This window comes from Macaca fascicularis, chromosome 2, assembly GCF_037993035.2.
Source record: "Macaca fascicularis isolate 582-1 chromosome 2, T2T-MFA8v1.1".
NCBI lineage: Eukaryota > Metazoa > Chordata > Mammalia > Primates > Cercopithecidae > Macaca > Macaca fascicularis.
Window position 1 is genome coordinate 52,842,082 of NC_088376.1, and position 24,913 is coordinate 52,866,994.

The window sequence follows — 24,913 nt, forward strand, 5'->3', positions numbered from 1 at the left end:
TCTTTTAAAATTAGAAGAAGAGGTTGAAGAAAATGTTTTCATACTAATATTATTTGTCTTTATAGCAATGTATTGGCAAAATATAATTTCAAGTATTTTTAATGCAGGAAGAAGCCAGGAAAGTAAAAGTGCTGAGGGCCCTGGAAATTCATAATATGTGTTGAAGTAACATACCTCAAAATAAAAAGAGCCATCTATGACAAACCCACAGCCAACACCATACTCAATGGGCAAAAGCTGGAAGATTCCCCATGAAAACTGGAACAAGACAAGGAAGTCCTCTCCCACCACTCCTGCTCAAACACAGTACCAAATATAGTCCTGGTCAGAGCAATCAAGCAAGAGAAGGAAATAAAGGGCATCCAAATAGGAAGAAAGGTAGTCAAACTATCCTTCTTTGAAGGTGAAATAATTCTATATGGAGAAAACCACACAATCTCAGCTCAAAAAGTTCCTTAAGCTAATAAACAGCTTCAGCAAAGTTTCAGGATATAAAATCAATGCACAAAAATCACTAGCATTCCTATACACCAAACAACAGCCAAGCTGAGAGCCAAATCAGGAACACAATCCCTTTCACAATTGCCACAAAAAGAATAAAATACCTAGGAATACAGGTATTCCCTAACCAGGGAAGCAAAAGGTCTCTACAATGAGATATACAAAACACTTGCCAAAGAAATCAGAGATGACACAAACAAATGGAAAAACAGTCCATGCTCATTGATAAAAAGAATCAATATCATTAAAATGGCCACACGGCCCAAAGCAACTTACAGATTCAATGCTATTCCTATCAAACTACCAATGAAATTCTTCATAGAACTAGAAAAAAAAGTGTTAAAATTCAAATGGAACAGAAAAAAGAGCTCAAATAGCCAAGGCAATCCTAAGCAAAAGAACAAAGCTGGAGGCATCACACTACCCAACTTCAAAATATACTACAGGGCTACAGTAACCAAAACACCATGGTACTAATACAAGAAAAATCATGTAGACTAATGGAACAGAATAGAAAACCCAAAAATAAGGTCTCACACCTACAACCACCTGATCTTTGACAAATTTGACAAAAACAAGCAATGGGGAAAGGATTCCTTATTCAATAAATGATGCTGAGATAACTGGCTAGCCACATGTAGAAGACTGAAACTGGACTCCTTCCTTATATCATATACAAAAATGAACTCAAAATGGATTAAAGACTTAAATGTAAAACCCAAAACTATGAGAAACTGTGGAAGACAATCTAGGCAATACCATTCAAGATATAGGAACTGGAAAAGATTTCATGATGAAGATACCGAAAGCAACTGCAACAAAAGCTAAAATTGACAAATGGGCTCTACCTAAACTTAAGAGCTTCTGCACCGCAAAAGAAACTATCATTAAAATACACAGACAAACTACAGAACGGGAGAAAATATTTGCAAACTATGCATCTGACAAAGGGTCTAATACTCGGCACCTATAAGGAATTTAAACAAATTTACAAGAAAAATCAAACAGCCTCAGTGGGCAACGGACACGAACAGACACTCTTCAAAAGAAGACACATATGTGGCTGGGATGGTTAATACTGACTGTCAACTTGATTGGATTGAAGGATGCAAAGTATTGATCCTGGGTGTGTCTGTGAAGGTATTGCCAAAGATTAACATTGGAGTCAGTGGGCTGGGAAAGGCAGATTCACCTTTAGTCTTCATAGGCACCATCTAGTCAGCGACCAGTGCAGTTAGAACATAAAGCAGGCAGAAAAACATGAAAAGGCCAGCCTGGCTTAGCCTCCCAGCCTACATCTTTCTCCCATGCTGGATGCTTCCTTCCCTTGAACATCAGACTTCAAGTTCCTCAGCTTTGAGACTCAGACTGGCTTCCTTGCTTCTCAGCTTGCAGGCGGTCTATTGTGGGACCTTGTGATCATGTGAATTTAATACTCCTTAATAAACTCCCCTTTATATCTATCTAACCTACTAGTTCTATCCCTCTACAGAACCCTGATTAACACAGCGGCCAAGAAGCATATGAAAAAAGTTTAATAGCACTATCATTAGAGAAATGCAATTAGAGAAACCACAATGAGGTACCATCTCATACCAGTCAGAATGGCTATTATTAAAAAGTCAAAACATAACAGATGCTGGCAAGGTTACGGAGAAAAGGGAATGCTTATACACTGTTAGTGGGAGTGTAAATTAGTTCAACCATTGTGGAAAGCAGTGTAGCAATTTCTCAAAGCAGAATTACCATTTGCCTCAAAAATCCCATTACATATACCCAAAGGAGTATAAATCATTGTGTCATAAAGAGACATGCATGCATATGTTCATTGCAGCGCGATTAGAAATAGCAAAGACATGGAACCAATCTAAATGTCCACCAATGACAGAGTGGATAAAGAAAATGTACATATACACCACGAAATATCATGCAGCCATAAAAAAGAATGAGATCCTATCTTTTGCAGGAACATGGATGGTGCTGGAAGCTATTATCCTTAGCTAACTAACACAGGAACAGAAAAACAAATACCACATGTTCTCCCTTGTAAGTGGGAGCTAAATGATGAGAACACAAGGACACAAAGAGGGGAACACCACACACTGGGGCCTACTTGAGGGTGGAGGGTGGGAGGAGGGAGAGGATCAGAGAAAAAACTATTGGGTACTAGGCTTAGTACCTGGGTGATGAAATAATCTGTACAACAAATCCCTATGACACAAGTTCACCTACATAACAAACCAACACATATACCTTTGACCCTAAAATAAAAGATTTTAATAATACTTAAAAAAAAAAAAAAAAAGGCCAGGCGCGGTAGCTCACGCCTCTAATCTCAGCACTTTTGGAGGCCAAGGTGGGCAGATCACAAGGTCAGGAGTTCCAGGCCAGCCTGGCCAATATGGTGAAATCCCGTCTCTAGTAAAAAATACAAAAATCAGCCGAGTGTGGTGGTACACGCCTATAGTCCCAGCTACTCGGAAGGCTGATGCAGGAGAATCGCTAGAACCCGGGAGGTGGAGGCTGTAGTGAGGCGAGATAGCACCACTGCACTCTAGCCTGGATGACAGAGTGAGACTTTGTCTCCAAAAAAAAAAAAAAAAAGAAAAAGAAAGAAAGAAATTCATAAAGTGACCCTGCCTCTTACTTAAGTCTCAACTCTCTGCCACGAGCTGCAAAGGAAACCGAGCAAACAGAAGTTACAATCTCGTATCCTTTCTCAGCCTTTCTCTAGTTTTAGTTCCTGTGTGTTGCCTACAAGGCAAAATTGAGACAAGGTGTCCTGGACTTGGCACAATGGAGGGCTCTGGAGAAGCAGAGTTGAGATTCGTTCAGGAGAACCTTGTGACCAAGAGATACAAAACAACCTTATATTTGGCCACAAACTAAAGGGCTGCCTGAGCTCTTACTTCCATGAAACTAATTAGAAAATAAGAAGAGCATGGGGTGACCATGGAGGTCATCAGAGAACACCAGGAAAGCACCAGGAAGCAGCTGATGAGCCAGAAGTGGTGAATAGCCTGGCTGTGGAGGAGGGACTGAGCAGGCTTTCTTGCCCAGCCCAGATCCTACCAGATCATTTCCAGGATTTTGGTCACAGACAGTATCCCTTAGTTTGCTTCCTATATGACTGGGTTACTCACAAATAGAATCACCCAGGTGGCTGGCCCCTGTGGTCCCCAGGGATAAATCCCCTGATATCTGGGAAACTGCAGTTCATGAGAAACTGGCTTGAATCTTGGTGGGTGGAGATCACCTCTTTGTTTCAGTTTTGGCAAATAATGACATCTGATATGAAACTGTACTCTGAGGGTGGCAGAAAACTCAGTAAATATCCTACCTCCCAACCCTGGAAGAAGAAACAGACTTCATTAGGGGGTGGAGTGTAAAGAGAGCATTAAATTTAGTTGTAGATTTGTTTTCCTGCCATCTAATTTTAAACTTCCCAACTTCTAGATTTTTCCAGAAGGTACTTCACAAACTAGTTCTTGGCCTATTAGTAGGTTCTGAAATCAACTTATTGGGGCATGACCAATAATTTTCTTTTAAATTTTTTATTAAAGATATCAAATATATAAAATTTTAGAATAGTATAACAAACTCCCATGTGCCTATCACCCAGTTTGATATGATCAACTCATGGCTAATCTTGTTCATCTAGTTGTCTGTCTCAATTATTTTGAAGCAAGCTCCAGACCTCATATCATTTCATCTGTAAATATTTTGGTATGGATCACTAAAAGATGGTTGGTACCATTTTGAAATGACATACATAGAATAGAAAATACCAGAGTGAAGGTTAAATAATATTAAACTTTTGCTTCAGATGTGTGTGTGTACACGTATGTGCACTTGGCTGAGATGTGAAATGTATTTCTTATAATAAGTCGCAAAAGAAAAGTGTGAAAGTCACTTTTCTAGGAGAAACTCTAGAGGACCTGGTCCTCACCAGCAACCTCAGTAGTGCCCTCGACCCCACCCCTCCAAGGCCTGTGTCAGAGCAGAACTTGGCTGAACCCAATAGGAGAAAAGGATTGAGGGAAGTATGCTGGGGTGTCTGGAAGGTGACCTGGACAATATGATGTCCTCATTTCAGTGAACAGTAAGTTTTTCCTAGAGATAATTTGTGACTGGGGGAAAAAGAAACAGAATAGTATAACAAATGTTTGCAACTTCCCCCTTTCTTTCTAAGGAGGTCTTAGAGCCTGCCTTTGTGTTGCTGCTTGGAATAAAAGATGAATTGAAGGAGACCTAGAAAAGCTAATTGTGTCTCCTTAGTGAAAAGCTGAGCAGAAGTGGGGAGGGGAGAGGGAAACAGCCAGCGCTGAAGGAGTTTAGCGGGAGAGTTTGCAAAGAAAGGGTGCGGAAAAGAGCCAGGAGAGATTTCTGAGTGGCTGCCGTGGAGACGGGCATGGATGGCTGGAGAGGGATTTTAGAGTAATTTGCTGTGAGTCATGCAGCGTATCTTGCTTTAGGCCTGTTCTTAAAACCTAGTAGAATGTTAAGATCCTTTTCAGTGCCCTTTGGATGTTTCCAGTGAGCCACCCATATGAAGAGGAGGCTCAGGTTGTGTGGGTCAGAGTGAAAAGGGGCAGGCAAGTTAGGAGGCTTGAAATTTCAGCAATTCAGTGAGAGGATGGTGGCTCGGACCAGGATAGAGATGCTGAAGCTGAAGATGCATGAGTAGATTCAGGACATGTTTTGAAGGTAGTCAATAGGATTGCCTACTGGGTTGGATGTGGGGGGAAGGGCGAGAAGGAAATCAAGGATAACTTATCTATTTTAGAAACAGAATTGGTGAAGAGGCTATTTATGGGGGTAGGGAAGAATGTGAGAGGGGGTAGGCTGCAGGTGAAACATCTAGCGTTCTATTTGGGTCATGCTAAGTTTCAGATAGATCAGGTATCTAAGTTGAGGGGCCAAGTAGAAGGCTGAATATATAAAAGCCTGTGGTTCTGCAGATAGATCAAGGCTGGAGATATGGGTTCCAGGGCCATTAGCCCAAAGATGGTATTCAAGCTGGGATCCTGGTTGAGATCATCTGGAGCATGTTTGCTTTCTGATGAAAGTGATAGAGAAGTCATTGTTAGGTGATGGGATCCAGAGCTCAAGTGGATGGGGCAATCTCTGGAGACACTTCATCCAGAGAAAAGAAAAGGTGGGGAATTTTACATAGATGCTGGTAGGTTAGGAGTCTACATTCTAGGCTGATGAAGGAGCTCCTTTCTGATTATTTCTAAAGTCTCAATGAAAAATGAGAAAAGTCACTAGCTTCGAGTGAGCACAGGGGAACAAGTATTAGCAGCTGAAATGATCAATCAACCAATTTTTCCATGTCTTTCCAAAAGACCGTCAACCCCGTAAAAGTAATAGGGGTTGGGCCTGTCTTGTTCATTCGTGTTCCTAGTGCCTTGCAAGTTGCTGCACATACAGTAAGTGTTCAACAAACAACTGCTGAATAAAAGAGTCAGTGATAGAATGAAAGTCAGACACCTCTGTTAGTTATTTATTCCATATAACAATCTACCTTGAACTTTGTGGCTTGAAACAACCATTTATGATTACCTCTCACCATTCTGTGGCCTTGATGAGCTCAGAGAGGTAGTTCTTACTTGGGGTTCCTCATATGATTCCAGTCAAATGACACCCCAGGCTGGGGTTAGCTTACAGCTTCTTTACTCATGTGTCTGATGCCTGAGCTGTGATGTCTAAGACATTTGGGTACTGGTGGGACATCTCTGTCTTCTTCTTTTTTTTTTTTTTTTTTTTTTTGAGACGGAGTCTCATTCTGTCGCCAGGCTGGAGTGCAAGGGTGCGATCTCGGCTCACTACAACCTCTGCCCTCCAGGTTCAAGCGATTCTCCTGCCTCAGCCTCCCAGGTAGCTGGGACTACAGGCACGTGCCACCACGCCCAGCTAATTTTTGTATTTTTAGTAGAGATGGGGTTTCACCATGTTGGCCAGGATGGTCTCTTTCTCTTGACCTTGTGATCCACCTGCCTCAGCCTCCTACAGTGCTAGGATTACAGGTGTGAGCCAACGCACCGGGACATGGTTTCCTCTTGTTTGCTAGTTTGGTCTTCCTTACAGCACAGTGGCCTCAGGATATTTGGATTTCTTCCATGATAACTAGCTTTCTTCAGGGATTGCTTCTCCCACAATTAGTGTTCCAAGGGACCCTGATGGACTCTGCGAGGCTTCTTAAATCCCAGACTTAGAAGTGTCACAGCATCACTATTTCTGTTGGTTAAAACAGTCACACATCAGCCCAGATTCAAGGGGGTGAAGGGATAGAATCCACTAACAGGAGAAAGAATTGATGCAGCATTCTTGGAGACAAGCTACAACATTCATGAAAATGTGTCATGTAGATCTGGAATTTAGATGAAAGAACAGAACTAGAGACCAAAAATAGAAATCACAGAGATAAGAGAAGTGGATTCATGAGAATGGACTGGACCCTTCAAAGGAGAAATGGTAAAAAGCCTGTGCCTTGGAAGACATTCCCCCACCAGCAACCAAAGGTAAAGGAGAGAGAAGAGGGAAGACAGGGGAGGGAGGGATAAAAAGGAGGCGGGAGGACCAAGGTAAAGGAAGTGGGGAGACAGAGCAGGGAGAAAGGAGAGAGAGAATATTAGATTTACAGTCTAACTTTAGCTTATGGAATCAATAAGAACCCAATTAGCTGAAGAGTAAAATCAAATTCTCAAATCTGTTTTTAGAGACTACTCAGCCTCATTGATAAAATTAATTGCAGTTGCTACTTTAACCTCAAGGGAGCAGAAGCTTAAAATTTGCTGTTTAGATTTTAGTTTCTAGTTACACCTGAGGTTGTTCCAGCTTGGTTAGGTTCAAGCTGGTGAAAGACAGGCTGGTACTATTGATTCTTGTAAATATTGCCATTCACATACCCTGCTGCATGCTTGATTGAGTTTCATGAAGACTTCAAAAAGCAGTGATTTGCTTACGCTCTGAGTTTGAAAAAGGACCATTATTATGCCAGATTGAAAGTTGGATTTTGGGTTAGCTCAGTTATCTGACTCATCACTAATTTTCTTTGACAATTAAGTCAATTCTTGGGTATACCTTGTATCCGAGTCTCAGTTTCCATTGAGAAATAAGATTTTATCTTTGCAAAGTTAGAAAAGGGAAAAGATAAAGCAGCAGGTCCTGTCAAAAGGAAAGGTGAATTCAATGTCAAATGGTGGGACTGCGAAATTAGAGAGCCAGGGGCGCTAATGAGGAAGAGTTCAAAGGACAGAGAACAAAGGGGTGCAGAAAATGACGGAAGGAAGAGGAAGTCAAATTGGATTAGCTGAGCTGATGTGTTTTCTCTTAGAAACCTTTCCAGGATCTAGCAATACTCTACTTTGCATAAAAAAAGAAATACTTCAATTAATCATTTTCTTTAAGGTAGAGTCATACAATGTATGTGATTTTTTAAAAAATGATACCCGAGTTAAACTGTAGCTAGACTCCTTTACATCAGCTGGTGTCTGTAAATATGCTCACATTCTTACACAGACACTTCATGACTTCTGCTCCAAGCTCAGAGTTAAGACGGGCGAGAAGCTTGACTTGGCCTTAAGTCTTAAACTGTTTGTGTAAAGCAATTACTCCTACTTTAAGTTAAATTTCCCGTGTTGAACCAGCCTAGAATGTTGATGCTGGAAGGTACTTCCCGGCTCATTCATCTCTACCCCTCATTTAGCAGATGAGAAGACACCATTCAGCAGACGAGAACACAGTCATCAGAACCCAAATGATAAACCTATTCATTTTAGTTTAAAGACTGAATTTCACAAGAAATTTTTTAGATAACATTGTATAGATGCCTTCAAAAACTCATTAATAGAATATTATTCCCTCTCATATCATCTGAATAAACTCACCATTGCCATAAATGTTTTGAACAAAGCCACAACAAAATATGAGATGTCCTTTGAACCTCACTTTCAATGTCTTTAAAGCTACTCTTCTGGGCTTTGCAAAATCCTTGGCAAAATTATTCTTTTAAGTCTGAATAGAAAATATCTTCACAGTAACACTGTATTAGTTAGGGTAACCTCACTGCTGTAATGAATAAAACTCTTAATCAATAGTCTCGTAAGATACTTGTGCCTTGGAAAGTTATTTAGCCTTTTCTTGTGTCAGTCTCCTAATTTGTAAAGTGGTGATAATATTAGCATGTGCCTCACAATGCTGTTTTGTGTATTTAAGGAGCTAATATATATGAAGCCCTTAGAGTAGTGCCTGGCACATAGTAAACCTATGCAAGTGGCTGTTGAATGAATGAAAGCATTAAGTAAATGAACGAACAAAAATGTATTTCTTGCTCACTCATAGTCCAGTGTGGGTGTTCCTGGTCTGGCTGTTTTCCCTGGGCTCACTCATTCCTCTTCTTGGGGCTGTGCTATCCTCAAGGTGCCCAGGTAGCAGGACTAGCCGCAGACAAAACTCCTCAGACACCGAATTAAAGAAGGAAGAGGTTTATTTGGCTGGGAGCATCGGCAAGACTCCTGTCTCAAGAGCTGAGCTCCCTGAGTGAGCAATTCCTGTCCCTTTTAAGGGCTCACAATTCTAAGGGGGTCCACGTGAGAGGGTCATGATCGATTAAGCAAGCAGCGGGTACATGACTGCGGGCTGCATGTACCGGTAATCAGAATGAAACAGAACAGGACAGGGATTTTTACAATGCTCTTCCATACAATGTCTGGAATCTATAGATAACATAACCGGTTAGGTCAGGGGTCGAACTCTAACTACCAGGCCCAAGGTGCAGCACTGGGCTGTCTGCCTGTGGATTTCATTTCTGCCTTTTAGTTTTTACTTCTTCTTTCTTTGGAGGTAGAAATTGGGCATAAGACAATATGAGGGGTGGTCTTCTCCCTCACCCAGGGTCCACTCCATCCCTCCAGTAGTGCCCAGCATCAGGCATATGGTGCCCTCTCCCCTCCTAGCATCAAAACTGGAAATGCTCTAAAGTTGGCCAAGCGGGGGAAAATCCTGATTCAGCAGCCAATACAGGAAAGAGACCTCATCTGAGAGATCTACCTCATTGGGTCCTTTTGAGAATCATCTAAGACAGCACATATAAAGTACCTGGCACACAGGACCAACACGTAGTAGTCATTATTCATTTGCCATTGCTTATTTATGCTTGTCTCCTGTATTTTGGCTGTTCTTCTGTTATTTCCTCCTCCCCCACCTCTGCTTTTCCAAATAGATGTATGTATTTGACATCATTTTGTTGGTATTTAATGACATTTTCCATAGTGTTATGTCTTGTTCCCAAAATGTCTTCCACCTCATCTGTGACCTCTTCATTGTTTTGGCCTCTGGAAGAAATCTTCTGGATAAAAATGGGTGTGGTCCAAAGGCACCTTCTTCACTGACAGAGGTGCTGATGCAGAGCAGTTTTCAGGATGAATTCTCCTTTATTCCTTTGAAGCCAGTAGCATGGTTCTTGGTAAAGGATGAGTAGCAGTGACACAGAAGAAAACCTCTCAGGAAGAATACAATGTCTTTCACACACGGGCCATTTTTCCTGTTACATAAACACTGTGGTCCTTGCTGCTGTTTACCTCTTTTGGGATTAGAAGGGCAAAAGTGAGATAGATGTCCTTCTGGGATGTGCACTGGCTCCCAAGCTAAGCCTTTCACTATGGTGCCATGAATTTGTGTAAACTTAGGTCAAAGCCTGCTTGTCAACCTTGCTAGGCAAAAATTAAGCTTTATCAGGTCACTCAGCAGCAAAGCACTGATCTGTTTCAACTGATCCATGAAGGGCCAATTGTCTAAACCAGAATCCTAGACTCAGGATAGCTCATGGATTATGATCACAGGCTTTGGACTCAGAACTGCGTCCTTATCTTCACTCTGCCACTATGTGGAGCAATGTTATCTTGGACTATTCACCTAATCTTGCTGAGCCTCAGTTTCCTCATCTAGAAAACAGAGATACTACGTACCTCAGAGAATAACCTCAAAGACTAAATTAGATTGTAAAGTGTTTAGTGGCTGTCATGTGCTAAGTAAACACTGATGTTGTTATTATGATTCTGAAAGTGGTTGTTTTATTGGGAGACATGATTTGAAATGCCTGAAAGATTCATGTATAATGTGCAGGATCAGGGCATAAACCTGAAGTTGCTCAGTGAGGATGGAATCTGATCAAAGCCACAGATGGAGCAATAGATTAGCAGTGCCTGAATCTTTCTAGGGCTGAATTCCTGTTTGTCTGAGTCAGTGTCTCACTCTTTTGCATGTGCCTGCTCTACCACAGATATTCAATAAATATTTTCAGACTGAGCGTACTGGACAACAATGTATACTTCTTGCTTGCTGGGTTTTCTTTTTCTATTCTTCATTCTCACCATCTCATGATAAAATTGATTCAGTTTTCACTCACTAAATTCAATCACTTTCACATTTGCTTCCCAGAAATTAAACTTAGGTCACCTTGATTGCAGTCCTGGATATTCTAAGACATTCTCATTTTTTTCTGTTGTTGTTTTTTTTTTTTTTTTTTTTTTTTGAGATGGGGTCTCACTCTGTCACCCAGGCAGGCTGGAGTAGAATAGCATGATCTCAGCTCACTGCAACCTCTGTCTCCCAGCGATTCTCGTGCCTCAGCCTTCTGAATAGCTGGAATTACAAACATGCACTACGACAACCTGCTAATTTTTGTATTTTTAGTAGAGATGGGGCTTCACCATGTTGGCCAGGCTGGTCTCAAACCCCTGACCTCAAGTAATTTGCCTGTTTTGGCCTCCCAAAGTGCTGGGATTACAGGCGTGAGCCACCATGCCTGGTCACGTTCTCATTTGTAATTCCACTTAAAAAATGTACAACTCATAAATACTTACACAAGACATATGGCTTAAATGTAAAACCTAAAACTATAAAAAACCTAGATGAAAACCTAGGAAATACCATTCTGGACATAGGCCCTGGAAAGATTTCATTATAAAGACTCCAAAAGCAATTGCAACAAACAAAAAAAATTGATAAGTGGGACCTAATTAAACCAAGAGCTTCTGCACAGCAAAAGAAACTATCAACAGAGTAAACAGACAATCTAAAAAATTTGCAAACTATGCATCTGACAAAGGTCTAATATCCAGAATCTGTAAGGAACTTAAGCAAATCAATAAGCAAAAAATAAATAACCCCATTAAAAAATGAGCAAAGGACATGAACAGATACTTCTCAAAAGGACACATACACATGGCCAAACATGTGAAAAAATTCTCAACATCACTAATCATTAGAGAAATACAAATCAAAGCCACACTGAGACACCATCTCATACCAGTCATAATGGCAATTAATAAAAAGTCAAAAAATAACATACAGGCAAGGTTGCAGAGAAAAGGGAACACTTAGACACTGCTGGTGGGAGTGTAAGTTAGTTCAGTCACTGTGGAAGGCAATCTGGAGATTTCCCAAAGAACTTAAAACAGGACTACCATTTGATCCAGCAATTCCATTATTTGGTATGTACCCAAAGGAATATAAATTGTTCTGCCATAAAGACACATGCACATGTATGTTCATCACAGCACTATTCACAATAGCAAAGACATGGAATCAGCCCAAACCAGGATTAAGATGGCAGATAGGAGGCAGGACTATCTTGCAACTCCTGCTCATATGGATAGAGCAGCAAATCCAACAGCATATCAAAAAGATAATCCACCATGATCAAATGGGGTTTATACCAGGGATGCAGGGATGGTTAAACATAATTAAGTCAATAAATGTGATACACCACTTAAACAGAATTAAAAACAAAAATCACATGATCATCTCAATAGATGCAGAAAAAACATCTGACAAAATCCAGTATCCATTATGATTAAAAACCTCAGCAAAATTGGCATAGAAGAGACATACCTTAACACAGTAAAAGCCACCTATGAGAAACCCACAGTCAATATTATACCAAATGGAGAAAATTTGAAAGCATTCCCTGTGAGAACTAGAACAAGACAAGGATGCCCACTTTCACCACTTCTGTTCAACACAGTACTGGAAGTCCTAGCCAGAGCAATCAGACAAGAGAAAGAAATAAAAGGCATCTGCATCATTAAAGAGAATTGCTGTTTGCTGATGATATGATTGTATACCTAAAAAAACCTAAAGACTCATCCATAAAAAGCTTCTAGAACCAGTAAATGAAGTCAGCAAAGTTTCAGGATATAAAATTAATGTACATAAGTCAGTAGCTCTACTATACACCAACAGTGACCAAGATGCGAATCAAATCAAGAACTCAGCCCCTTTCACAATAGCTGCAAAAAAATAAAATACTTAGGGATATACCTAACCAAGGACATAAAGGACTTCTACAAAGAAAACTACAAAACACTTCTGAAATAAATCATAGATGAAACAAGCAAATAGAAACATATCCCATGCTCATGGATGGGTAGACTCAATACTGTGAAAATCACCATACTGCCGAAAGCAATGCACAAATTCAGTGCAATTCCCATCAATATACCACCATCATTCTTCTCAGAACTAGAACAAAAAGTATTAAAATTCATATGGAACCAAAAAAGAGCCCGCATAGCAAAAGCAAGACTAAGAAAAAAGAACAAATCTGGAGACATCACATTACCTAACTTCAAACTATACTAAAAGGCCATAGTCACCAAAACAGCATGGTATTGGTATAAAAATAGGCACACAGACCAATGGGACAGAATAGAGAACCAAGATAAACTCTAATACAGCCACTGATCTTTGACAAAGCAAACAAAAACATAAAGTGGGGAAAGGACACCCTATTCAACAAATGGTGCTGGGATAATTGGCAAGCCACATGCAGAAGAATGAAATTGGATCCTCATCTCTCACCTTATAAAAAAAATCAACTCAAGATGGATCAAAGACTTAAATCTAAAATCTGAAACCATAAAGATTCTAGAAGATAACATTGGAAAAACCCTTCTAGACATTGGCTTGGGCAAAACTTCATGACTAAGAATTCAAAAGTAAATACAACAAAGATAAAGATAAATAGATGGGACTTAATTAAACTAAAAAGCTTCTACCCAACAAAAGAAATAATCAGAAGAGTTAACCCACAGAGTGGGAGAAAACAGACAACCCACAGAGTGGGAGAAAATCTTCACAATCTATACATCCAACAAATAACTAATATCCAGAATCTACAAGGAATTCAAACAAATCAGCAAGAAAAAACAAACAATCCCATCAAAAAGTGGGCCAATGACATGAATAGACAATTCTCAAAAGAAGATGTACAAATGGCCCACAAGCATATGGAAAAATGCTGAACATCATTAATTATCAGGGAAATGCAAATCAAAACCACAGTTCCATACCACCTCACTCCTGCAAGAATGGCCATAATCAAAAAATTAAAAAAAAATAGATGTTGGCGTGGATATGGTGAAAACAGAACAGGCTTCTACACTGCTGGGGGGAATATAAACTAGTACAACCACTATGGAAAACAGTGTGGAGATTCCTTAAAGAACTAAAAGTAGATCTAGTGTTTGATCCAGCAATCCTATTACTAGGTATCTACCCAGAGAAAAATAAGTCATTATGTGAAAAAGATACTTGCACAGTAATATATATCATGTGTGTGTGTATTATATATATTATATATTACATATATAATATACAGACACATGTGATATATATATACACACACACATATACACACACACAAACACATATATATACACATACACACACCACGGACTACTACTCAGCCATAAAAAGGAATGAAATAATGGCATTCACAGCAACCTGGGTGGAATTGGAGAATATTATTTTAAGTGAAGTTAACTCAGGAATGAAAAACCAAACATTGTATGTTTTCATTCGTATGTGGGAGCTAAGCTATGAGAATGTAAAGGTATAAGAATAATACATCGGACTCTGGGGACTCATGGAAAGGGTGGGGTGTGGCAAGCAATGAAAGACTACACATTGGGTACAGCGTACACTGTTTGGGTGATGGGTGCACTAAAATCTCAGAAATTACCACTAAAGAGCTTATTCATGTAACCAAATACCACCTGCTCCCCCAAAATCTACTGAAATAAAAAAAATTTAAAGCAAAAATTAAAAAATAAATTAATAAAACAAATCCCTCCCCCCGCAAAAAAAGACATGGAATCAACCTAGATACCCACTGACCGTGGACTAGATAAAGAAAATGTGGTATATATACACTCTGGAACACTATGCAGCCATAAGAATGAATGAGATCATGTTCTTTGTAGCAACATGGATGGAGCCAGAGGCCATTATCCTAAGAAAATTAATGCAGGAATCCAAAAACCAAATACTGCATGTTCTCATTTAGAAGTGGGAGTTAAATGTTAAGTACACATGTACACAAAGGAGACAACAAAAGACTCTGGAGCCGCTTGAGGGTGAAGGGCGGGAGGAGAGTGAGGACTGAAAAACTACCTATCAAGTGCTGTACTCATTACCTGGGTGACAAAATTATTTGTGTACCAAATCCCCACAAGATGTAATTTACCTATGTAACAAACCTGCACATGTATCCCTGAACCTAAAGTAAAAGTTGGGAAGGAAAAAAGATAAATGCATACAAATCAATATTCATGTAATAACAAAAACCAAACCAAAACATAAAGTTTATGAGAGTTATTCATGCTGGAAATATAAATTTGGGTGTCATCAGCGTACAGATGGTGTTTAAAGCCAAGAGACTTGCGGAGATCACTAAGGGAGAAAGTGCACGTAGAGCAGGAAAGGACTTGGAGGACTAGGGGTTGGGGAAAAGGTGTCTACATTTAGAGATTAGAGAGAGAATTAAAGAAACAAACTGCAGAGGAGACTGAGGAGGAGTAGCTAGGAGGCAGGAGGAAAACCAGATGTGTGTGGTGTCAGGAATGAGCCACTGTGACAATTAGAGATTTGCCATAGGATTTACCACTGTGGGAGCTTTGCTGAAGTTGCCTGTGATAAAGTTGCCTGGGATAAAGGAAAACCTGACTACAATAGATTTAAGTGAGAATGGTGGGGAAGACTTGGAAACAGGATGCAAAAAGAAGAAAAAGCTATACACACACATACGCATGAGCATGCATTTGTACACGCACAGAAGAGCTCTGGAAGGAAATGCGCTAAACTCAGTGAAAGCTCTCTTTGAGGAAGGAGGAACTGGGAGCAGGGGGCTGATGGGGAGTGGGAGAGGGTGTAGAAATGGAAACTTTACATTCTTACCTCATACAACTCCTTCCAAAGTAATTTATTTTTAGAAAGATATTATTTCAATAATAAAAGTATTCTATTTAAAAGCCAAAGAAAACTTTATAATCACATATTTACAATCATTTGGTTGCTTAATTTTATCTGTTATGTGTGGATTGTATTAGTTTCAGCCTCAGGTAAAACATTATTATTCCTATTTCCGGGAGCTTGGGGGAAGTAGCACCTCACAGTCAGGATTCATGCCACTTATATCAGACCTTTTGCAGCATCTAGCACTTCCCCCCTGAAAAGCAGTTCTAATGTATTCACATTATAAAGTACATAGAATTAAAATTAAAACTACTGAAAAATTTGCAGTGCTTCTAAGATGACCAGAGACACCTTTGCCTTAATGTGTTGGAGAACGATAGAAGTCAATACCTAACAACTTTTCACTTATTGCAGTGACAGTGCAGTTGATGAGCTAATGCCATCTCCTCTTTAGCCATAGAGGAATATTGTTCATGTGTTGCCCAAGCTAACTACAGCAGACTCTCTAGAAGTGAGACCCAGGCATATGTATGTTTTCATACAAGCTCCGGATTCTAATGTGACCTCAGGTTTGAGAACCACTGGGGTAGACAATTATAATTCTGCCTAAATTCACACAAGGACTACTTTATTTTTCTAGTAGTAGAGTTAACTGCCTGTTAATTTTATATACATGAAGGCACATGGAGGTAGGATGCCCTGAGACAACAGAAGCTAGAAACTAAGTCTGCTGCCTAGGTTAGAAGTCCCCACTGTGTTTTTAAGGCCAACTATGATTCACTTCTCTTAAACCTAAGATTGCCTGAGAGGGGATCCACGCGGCCTTTGGGGAATGAGGTTGGGCAATGCTGCTGGTATTAGTCCCGCTGAGAGTACCGCAATGGGGGCATCAATAGGGGAGACCATAACTACTGTAAGTAGCATAGTTTTTACATCCTAAATGACTGTGTTTTCCCATTATCGAACTACCTCCCATCTTCCCTCATCCTCTTAATGAGCTCTCATTTAACTAAGTCATTATGATAAGCAAGCCCTACTAATTGTGTCCCCACCCAAACCAGGTCCTCTGCATTACAGCATATAAATTGTGGAAATAAAAGATAGGTATTGGAGGAGGTAGCAATAAGGAGTAAGACATGTCATTTGTCCTCACAGGTGGATGTTTACAGACATTTCTAAGCACCTGCATTTTCTAAGTCCAGGCTTTGTGCTCAGGACTCATGTCTGCAGCATCTGCAGAAATTTCGTATTTTAGGCCTCTCCCCAGACCGAGTGAATCCTCATGTTACAGTAGGTAGCTAGTCAGTCATGCTCAGGGCAGGAGAGGACTCCCCGCACCTCCCACCGGGAATGTCAGGCAACCATCAGGTGATGGTCAGGCGGTTGTTAACTGTCTCTCCAAAATAATAATTGGTCAGTTGCAGCTAGTGCCAGGGAAAGGCAATCTCCCAATAGATAGAAAAAGCCTGAAACTGGTAATCAGCAGTTTTCCAATAAGACCTCAGGAGTTGGGCAAGTGAGCTCAAGCATGAGCATTAAGAGGCAACATGGTAGAGTTTAAATGGTATATGACCTTCTAGAGACATTCGACTGGTAAGGGGAGAACGCCTCAAGAGAGCATGCGTACAACTTCACTAAACACACCGCGCATGCTCCCCTCCCAAACGCTAGCAGGCCACTGCCTTTGCGGACAGCCCACCCCACGGGAAGAATCAGGAAAGCAATGCAAGACCCTGGAAGTATGCCAACGTGTAAAACTCTAAGTCAGAGGTCAAACCACGCACTTGATCTCTCAAGTCACCTGCTTGGCCTTCCTCCTTTCATTCCTGCTCTAAAGCTTTTTAAATTATTAATAACTTTGATTCCTGCTCTAAAACTTGCCTCAGTCTCTCCTTTTGCCTTACGCCTCCTCGGTCAAATTCTTTCTTCTTAGGAGGCAAGAATTGAGGTTGCTGCAGACCCATATGGATTCGCTGCTGGTAACACTCAGTTGATTTGGATGCACATTAAAATGTGAGAAGCACTGAACCAGCACACAAAGATGACTGTGAGAGAGTTCCGCCTGCAGGGAGTGCATGGCTTCTGGCAAATATTTTCTTTTTACAAAAAGTAACAACATGGATCTCAGAAAAATGTATAGTGAGTGTGTGTCAAAGATTTATTTAATTTGCTAATGAGGGGACCAGCAAAATGGCAAACCTGGAGCATAGGGTAATAGGAGGAAACTGATAAATGTAGTCAATAGGAAAAAAGAAAATGCTGGAATACGGGGGCAAAGTTAGGTACAAAACAGGTTAATGTCCTTCCTCCAGGACCTTAAACCTTTGGGTTTATTCTTTTTGATTGGAAGAAAATAGTTGGCCTCTTTCCTGGATAAAAATCATTTGTAATTTATCAATCCTCTACAAATAAATATCTAATTTTCCAGAATCTAGCCTCTAGTTAACAAAAAATAATCAGTTAAAGTTACTTTCCCTTTAGGTCTGTTTGTTAAATGATGCTTGAGTATGATGCCAAAAACTATATGATTATCTCCAGTTTTGTGTACTTTTTCCTAACAACTCAGAGAGGAGACAGATCTAGAAATAAATAATTGCAACAAAATAGCATAGTAGGCACTGTTCTAAGTGTTTCCATGAATTGGCTCTTTTAATCACAGTCACGACCCTATGAGGCAGGGGCTATTCTTGTCCCCATTTTACAGAGGAGGAAATTGAGGCACAATGAGGTAATTGTGTACACAGTCTCTATATACAGGCTGATGGTGGCCTTGGATGCACTCCCATTTCCCATTTCTAATTAAAATTTGAATTGGGTAGTGAGATGTAATATGACAATTTGGTCTGTGGGCTGCCTGGAAACCCTAAGATGGTTTGTGTAGAATGCCTGCTGCATTTTGCAATTGGGGATGCTCCTCCTGGTGCTCAGACCTCACGTGTCAGCTCATTACACCATCATTCCCAATCCCAGGGCTGGAGCAGTTAAGTTGGTGTGTCTAGTAGAGACAAGGGGAGGGAGACTGGTGTGTATGTCGTATTTCAGTGGGATGGATGTGTCAGTGCTCTTCGTAAAAAAAAAACAGAATTTCATAGAAATCTGGCATTTTCTGGAAGTCTGGGTGTTTAATTAGAGGGCTATATGACTTGATTTGGTGTTTGGAATCCACTTTAGCAAGATGAGTTGCTTTTTTCTAATTAAATAAATTCACAGTCTAATCCTCTAAAAATATGTTCGTAGAGCCGGGCGCAGTGGCTCACGCCTATAATTCCAGCGCTTTAGGAGGCTGAAGCGGGCGGATCACCTGAGGTCAGGAGTTTGAGACCAGTTTGGCCAACATGGTGAAACCCTGTCTCTACTAAAAATACAGAAATTAGCCAGACATGGTGGCGGATGCCTGTAATCCCAGCTACTCGGGAGGCTGAGGCAGGAGAATCGCTTGAACCCAGGAGGCGGAGGTTGCAGTGAGCCGAGATCATGCCATTGCACTCTAGCCTGGGCGACAAGAGCGAAACTCTGTCTCAAAAAAAAAAAAAAAAAAAAAAAGTTCATAGACAGTGGAAGGACTGCTCCAGCCTGCACATCCCAGGGTAGGTGCTACTTTCCTGTCCCTGCTGTTCTACCTTATAGCTGGCACATGGATGAAGTTGGAGACAGGACTTGATGAGCCAAATTGTTCTCCTCAGCCTCCTTTTGTGTTGTCACAATGAGCTGCACGTGCAGAATTGTTTTTATATGTAATTGCTCCCATGAGGGGGTAATTGCACCCAAAAGTGGCTGGTTGCACCAATGGCAGGAGCAATTAGTAATAAAAATGCAAATAATTGCAGTCATCCAAATTGCAGTCTTAAAATAGGGACACCCAGTAGAAGCTCGGTGAAGGATTTGGCCTGCTCTTTGTCCCGCTGAAAGCGTATTTGTAATTCAAAACCAATATTATAATCTCTGGGCCTTCCTTGAGTTTCCACGCTTTTAGGAGCCTCTTAAAAAAAGGTGTATATTATGGGACCAATAAAAAATCAGACCAATTCCAAATGTCAGCTCATTTAAGAACTAGAAAATGGAGTGACTTGGAGTCAAAATTATATTTTGGAAAAAAAAAAAACCCCACTGACAATTGAATAAATGCATTTTTATCATAACTGTGAATTTGATCTCCATACATCAAACCTGGGGGAAACAGGTTATAGAAGTAGTAATAAAGTGATTTTTTATTACTCAGCATCTAGGCACAATTTCAGCAACTCTAGCTACACATCTTTCCTTCTACCCCTGCCCCTCAAACAAGTTATTCTCAATGGCAGCCTTGGTGAAGCCTAAGCATAACCTGTCTCCATAGCTTTGCACATGTTTCCTGTGATCTCCTACCTTCCCCACTCAGATAGCACTGGGTTGTGCCAGGTGGCTTTGGTGCTCTGCTGCTCTGGATGGCAATGTTGAGCTGACAGGTTGTCCCCTATAAAATGGGGATAAAATACTGTTTTCCATTTGTGCTGTGCTCTGTAACATGGGCCATAGGGGACGGCATCTTTCTGCTTTTACAGCCTCACAGAGGTGTTAGTGAAACACCTCTCCTTTGTTTTTGTATCTCAACCTCCCTTCCCAGCTCTAGCTAGAGAACTGCAGGAAGAAGGTACGGGGGAAAGCTAAGGGTGGGGGCAGAGAAGGGGGATCCACGGGGCAGTGTGAGCCCTGCACTCCTCATCATACTCAAAACCACCCCTTTACTCACATTTGTGCACACACACGAATCCTTTCTTCTTTTAGGAGTTTCCTCCCATAAATTTCTTGGACACTCATGCAAATGAACATCCAAATGGGCTCCTTTTATTGGTCCACAGTGTTCCAGAGGTACCTGGACACGCCTGAATTTTACTGGTAAGACAGCCCCAGCTATCCTTGAGACCCCAGCTATAATGGCACTTGGTTGACAGAGAAACATTGCCCTAAGGAACACAGGAAGGGAAAGCAACATTTTAGAGCAAAGTGTTTTACAGCACAGAAATAGCGAGCTCCTATTGATTACTGGCCCGTAGAGACAAATGTCACAAACAGAATGAAAAACATAAACTCTGGTGATGTGTGTATTATTTAGCATTCTTATGTTGGCAAAGTCTTTTCCTCAGGGAAGAAGTTTGTTACACGAATCAATGCCAACTCAACCGGAAGAATGTGGAAGAAATGTAGGAATACATAAGGCGCTTCTCTCCTCTAGAAATGCCACACTTTTCTTTTGCTTGCAGGGTAGTGGTAGACCTTGCAATGCTTTGTGGCCACCCTCAGGGGATAGGAGTAAAGCTCATTTGTTGACAAGAAACAATTTAAAGAAAACATTGGGCCACCTGTGGGCAGAATGTATTTAAACACCAAAGGTTGGCCCAGCAGTGGAGATCTCACGGTTGCTGCTCTAGGCATGAGCTGTTAGTTGATTTAGTAATAGCCTCCTCCACCCAGCGCTGGGAGGAAATGTCACCTTCCATTTATTCCCACTGTTTGTAGCATCTGGGATGCCACTCGATCATCCAGCCAATATAATTCTTCCTTCTTTCATTGCTGTAGGCAGCTCTCATTCAAAAGAGTTATGTAGCAGATAAAAGAAGAGGCAGCAAGTGGTCAAAAATGACTAAGAGTGAGGGGTTATAAAGTGTTTTTGCTGAGACTGAGAAAGGAAGTATAAAGAAAAAGAGAATTGTGCAAGAATAAGAGGGCTATTCAGATATTGTGATATCAGATGAAATGTGGTTGGGTCAACTATTTGGTTTGGGTAACCAGAGAAGGGAAGATCATTTTGAGCCCCTAGTAAATCTCCTTGAGAAGAAGTGACTGTCCATGTGTCCCAGGCCTAAAAGAAACTATGACTGTTTATGGAAGGAATTCTCTGTGTACAAGCTGCAGGCAGATTCTGTTCTTCTGCCTCAATGAACCGGTGTGTGGTCAGTGAACTCTGTGTGACAACGGCTTGCATATGGAAAACTGCCCATCTGCTGGACTTTCACATGTTGCAGGGAAGCTGCAGCCTTCCTGTTTGCCTATGCTAAAATTAATTTAAGCTAGGGATAAACGCTTTAATTGCTCACTTAGGCTTCAAGTTCAAATATTATTGGAAGACATAGTGCATTAGTGAAAAAAGATCACATTAAAATGTAAATGATTGACATGCAAGTCTAAATCAGAAAGAAGCTGTGGGAGAGGGAAGTGACAAAGCAGAAATATAATCTGTTGAGAGCTCTGGGTAGAATTCATGCAGAGATGTTGGGGTGTGAGACCACAGTTTCTAAATGGCATGAAGAAGATGGAGCTCTGGGTCAGCAGAAGGAGGGAGAGCAGTGTTTCATAGTGTCATGGATGTCCACTGATTTCACCTGATTGGTATTCTTTCCCCTTCGTCAGGTAACAGCATGTTCTTTTTTCTTTTTGGGCACTATGCTTCTTACACCGCATGTGGTCCTGGAAAAACATAAGTTCCCCAATGACCTTCTCCATCCCCTCTGTGGCCCAGTCTGACCAACCGGCAGTCTCTATCATCTGGAACACTGGCCTTCCCTAAGGCATGCTCTACGGATGCTGGGAGAGAGGAGGTGTCTATTTTACTCTGGGATTTCTAGTTGTAGGGATTGGGTGAGCCTGGAGTTGTTGGAAGCAATTTTCCCCAGCAGTATGAGAGAAACTGCCTATAGAACTAAGCCATCACACAGAGGAAAGCACAGCCAAGAGGTGGGGAGACAAACACACTCAGAGTTCTGACGGCGTCACTAAAGGCCCCAGATCCAGCCATGCCTGAAGGGAGAACATGCCAGTTACAAGAGCCTCAGTGTCTCAATAGAGCTCTTTTTAAGTTACAGTTGGATTTTTGTCATTTGAAACCCAATGCAAGGGAATTAGAGAATAAAAAAAGTCAAAGGATTTTAATAAGAGTAGATACAAACACTGTGTTTAGACTTTATTTTTCAAAGGCCCGTCACAGAAAAATGCAAACTCTGTGTTTCTTTGAATGTGATTTTGCTCTGAGATGGAAACGTGGGTTTTGGCTTTACCTGAGCAAGTTATTTATTCATTTTGTTTCCTCCTTTATAATATATGAATAGTAGCAGTGCCTGCCTCCAGTAGGTTAATACATACAGAGCTCTTAGAACAGCGCCCAGCACATAGTAAATGCTGTATACATATTCTCCACTCTAGTAGTCTCCTTGCATTTCCTTTCTTTCCTCCGTTAATTTTCCCCTCTACCTGAAGTCAGCATCAAAAAAAAGGTGCAGTCAGGTGTGGTAGTGCAGATGCCTGTTGTCCCAGCTACTCGAGAGGCTGCAGGGGGAGGACTGTTTGAGCCCAAGAGTGAACCCAGGAGCTCAAGGTCAGTGTGGGCAATATGGTGGGACCCTGTGTCAAGAAAAAGAAGAAAGAAAGAAAAAGAAGGAAGGAAGGAAGGAAGGAAGGAAGGAAAAAAGGAAAGAAAAGAAAAAGAAAGAGAAAGAAAGAGAGAGAAGGAAAGGAAGAAAGAGATAGAAAGAAAGAAAGAAAGAAAGAAAGAAAGAAAGAAAGAAAGAAAGAAAGAAAGAAAGAAAGAAAGAAAAAGAAAGAAAGAAAGAAAGAGAAAGAAAGAGAAAGAAAAAGAGAGAGAAAGAAAGAAAAGTGGAAAACTAGTCTGGTAAATACCAGGCAGAACTTGCTTTGAAGGTTGGGGGCTGGGAAGTAACTGAGCTGGTGAAGGCAGAGACTCTTCAGTGAATGGGGATAGAAGATAATCCTGTCAAGAACACACATTTGTTAACAAAGTTGAGTTTGTCAAATATAGACTGAACACATTAATCAGTTTATTCATATTAGCCTTTAATATCTTCTTAACTACTGAAAATTTAATGCCAGCACATATTTTCTGGTATAAGATTTTAAAGACAATTTGTAAGGCTGTAGGGAAATCATTCAACCAAATCACCTGTGGAACAGTCAGCAGAATGATCATAAAATAATATAGAATATTAGATAATACAAAAAAAGTATAGGTGTTTAGGTTGGTTATTGATATGGTTTGGCTGTGTCCCCACCCAAATCTCATCTTGAATTGTAGCTTCCACAATTGTGGGAGATAATTGAATCATGGGGCTGGTTTTCCCCATACTGTTCTCATGGTAGTGAATAAGTCTCATGAGATCTGATGGTTTTATAAGGGGAAACCCTTTTTGCTTGGCTCTCATTCTCTCTTGTCTGTCACAATGTAAGATGTGCCTTTCACCTTCCATCATGATTGTGAGGCCTCCCCAGCTGAGGCAGGAGAATAGGGTATGGAGGCAGGGAACCTAAGGCCATTTTACACCGACTTCCGAGAACTAAATTGAAAGGAAAACCCTACCTTCCCACGCCTAAGTAACAAAAGGACCAGAGACTACTACCTTTACAAATCCCCACCTTTTCTGCAAGGCAGATGAGAAATTGAATGTCCACAACCAGTCAGACTGATTGCGGGCAGAGTCTTCCTTTGTGTAAAAGTGCAACTTTGTAACTTCACTTTAACCTCTGATGGGTTGCTTTTTGCAGCCTATCAGATGTTTACACAGGAGTGTAACCTTTGTAACTTCCCTGCAGCCTCTGATTGCTGGCCACCACTTCATTTACATGAGGTGACCACCAAGTGGCCAATGGGAAACCTGTAGAGGGTATTTGGACCTGAGAAGATTCTGTATACAGGCCCTTGAGCCCCTATGCTCCGGCCGCTCCCACACTGTGGAGTGTACTTTCATTTTCAGTAAATCCCTTCATTCCTTCCTTGTTTTTTGTGTGTGTTTTGTCCAATTCTTTGTTCAAGATGCCAAGAACCTGGACACCCTCCACTGATGACACAGCCACGTGGAACCGTGAGCCCATTAAACCTCTTTTTCTTTATAAATTACCCAGTCTTAGGTATGTCTTTATCAGCAGCATGAAAATGAACAAATACAGTTACACACTAACTCAGAGCTGAAGATACTTGGTTACAGAATATTTGACATTTAAAAAAAACAGGGACCCTTTTGTGCATGACTCCTTCCAATGCCCTTGGGGGACATAAATTTATGTGTTCTCTTGTTTATATATTTTTATAAGATTTGCAAAAGTAAAATTTTTTGTATTTTTTTTTAAAGAGACTCTAATATTGTAAGAACTCCAGGCCCCATAAAAC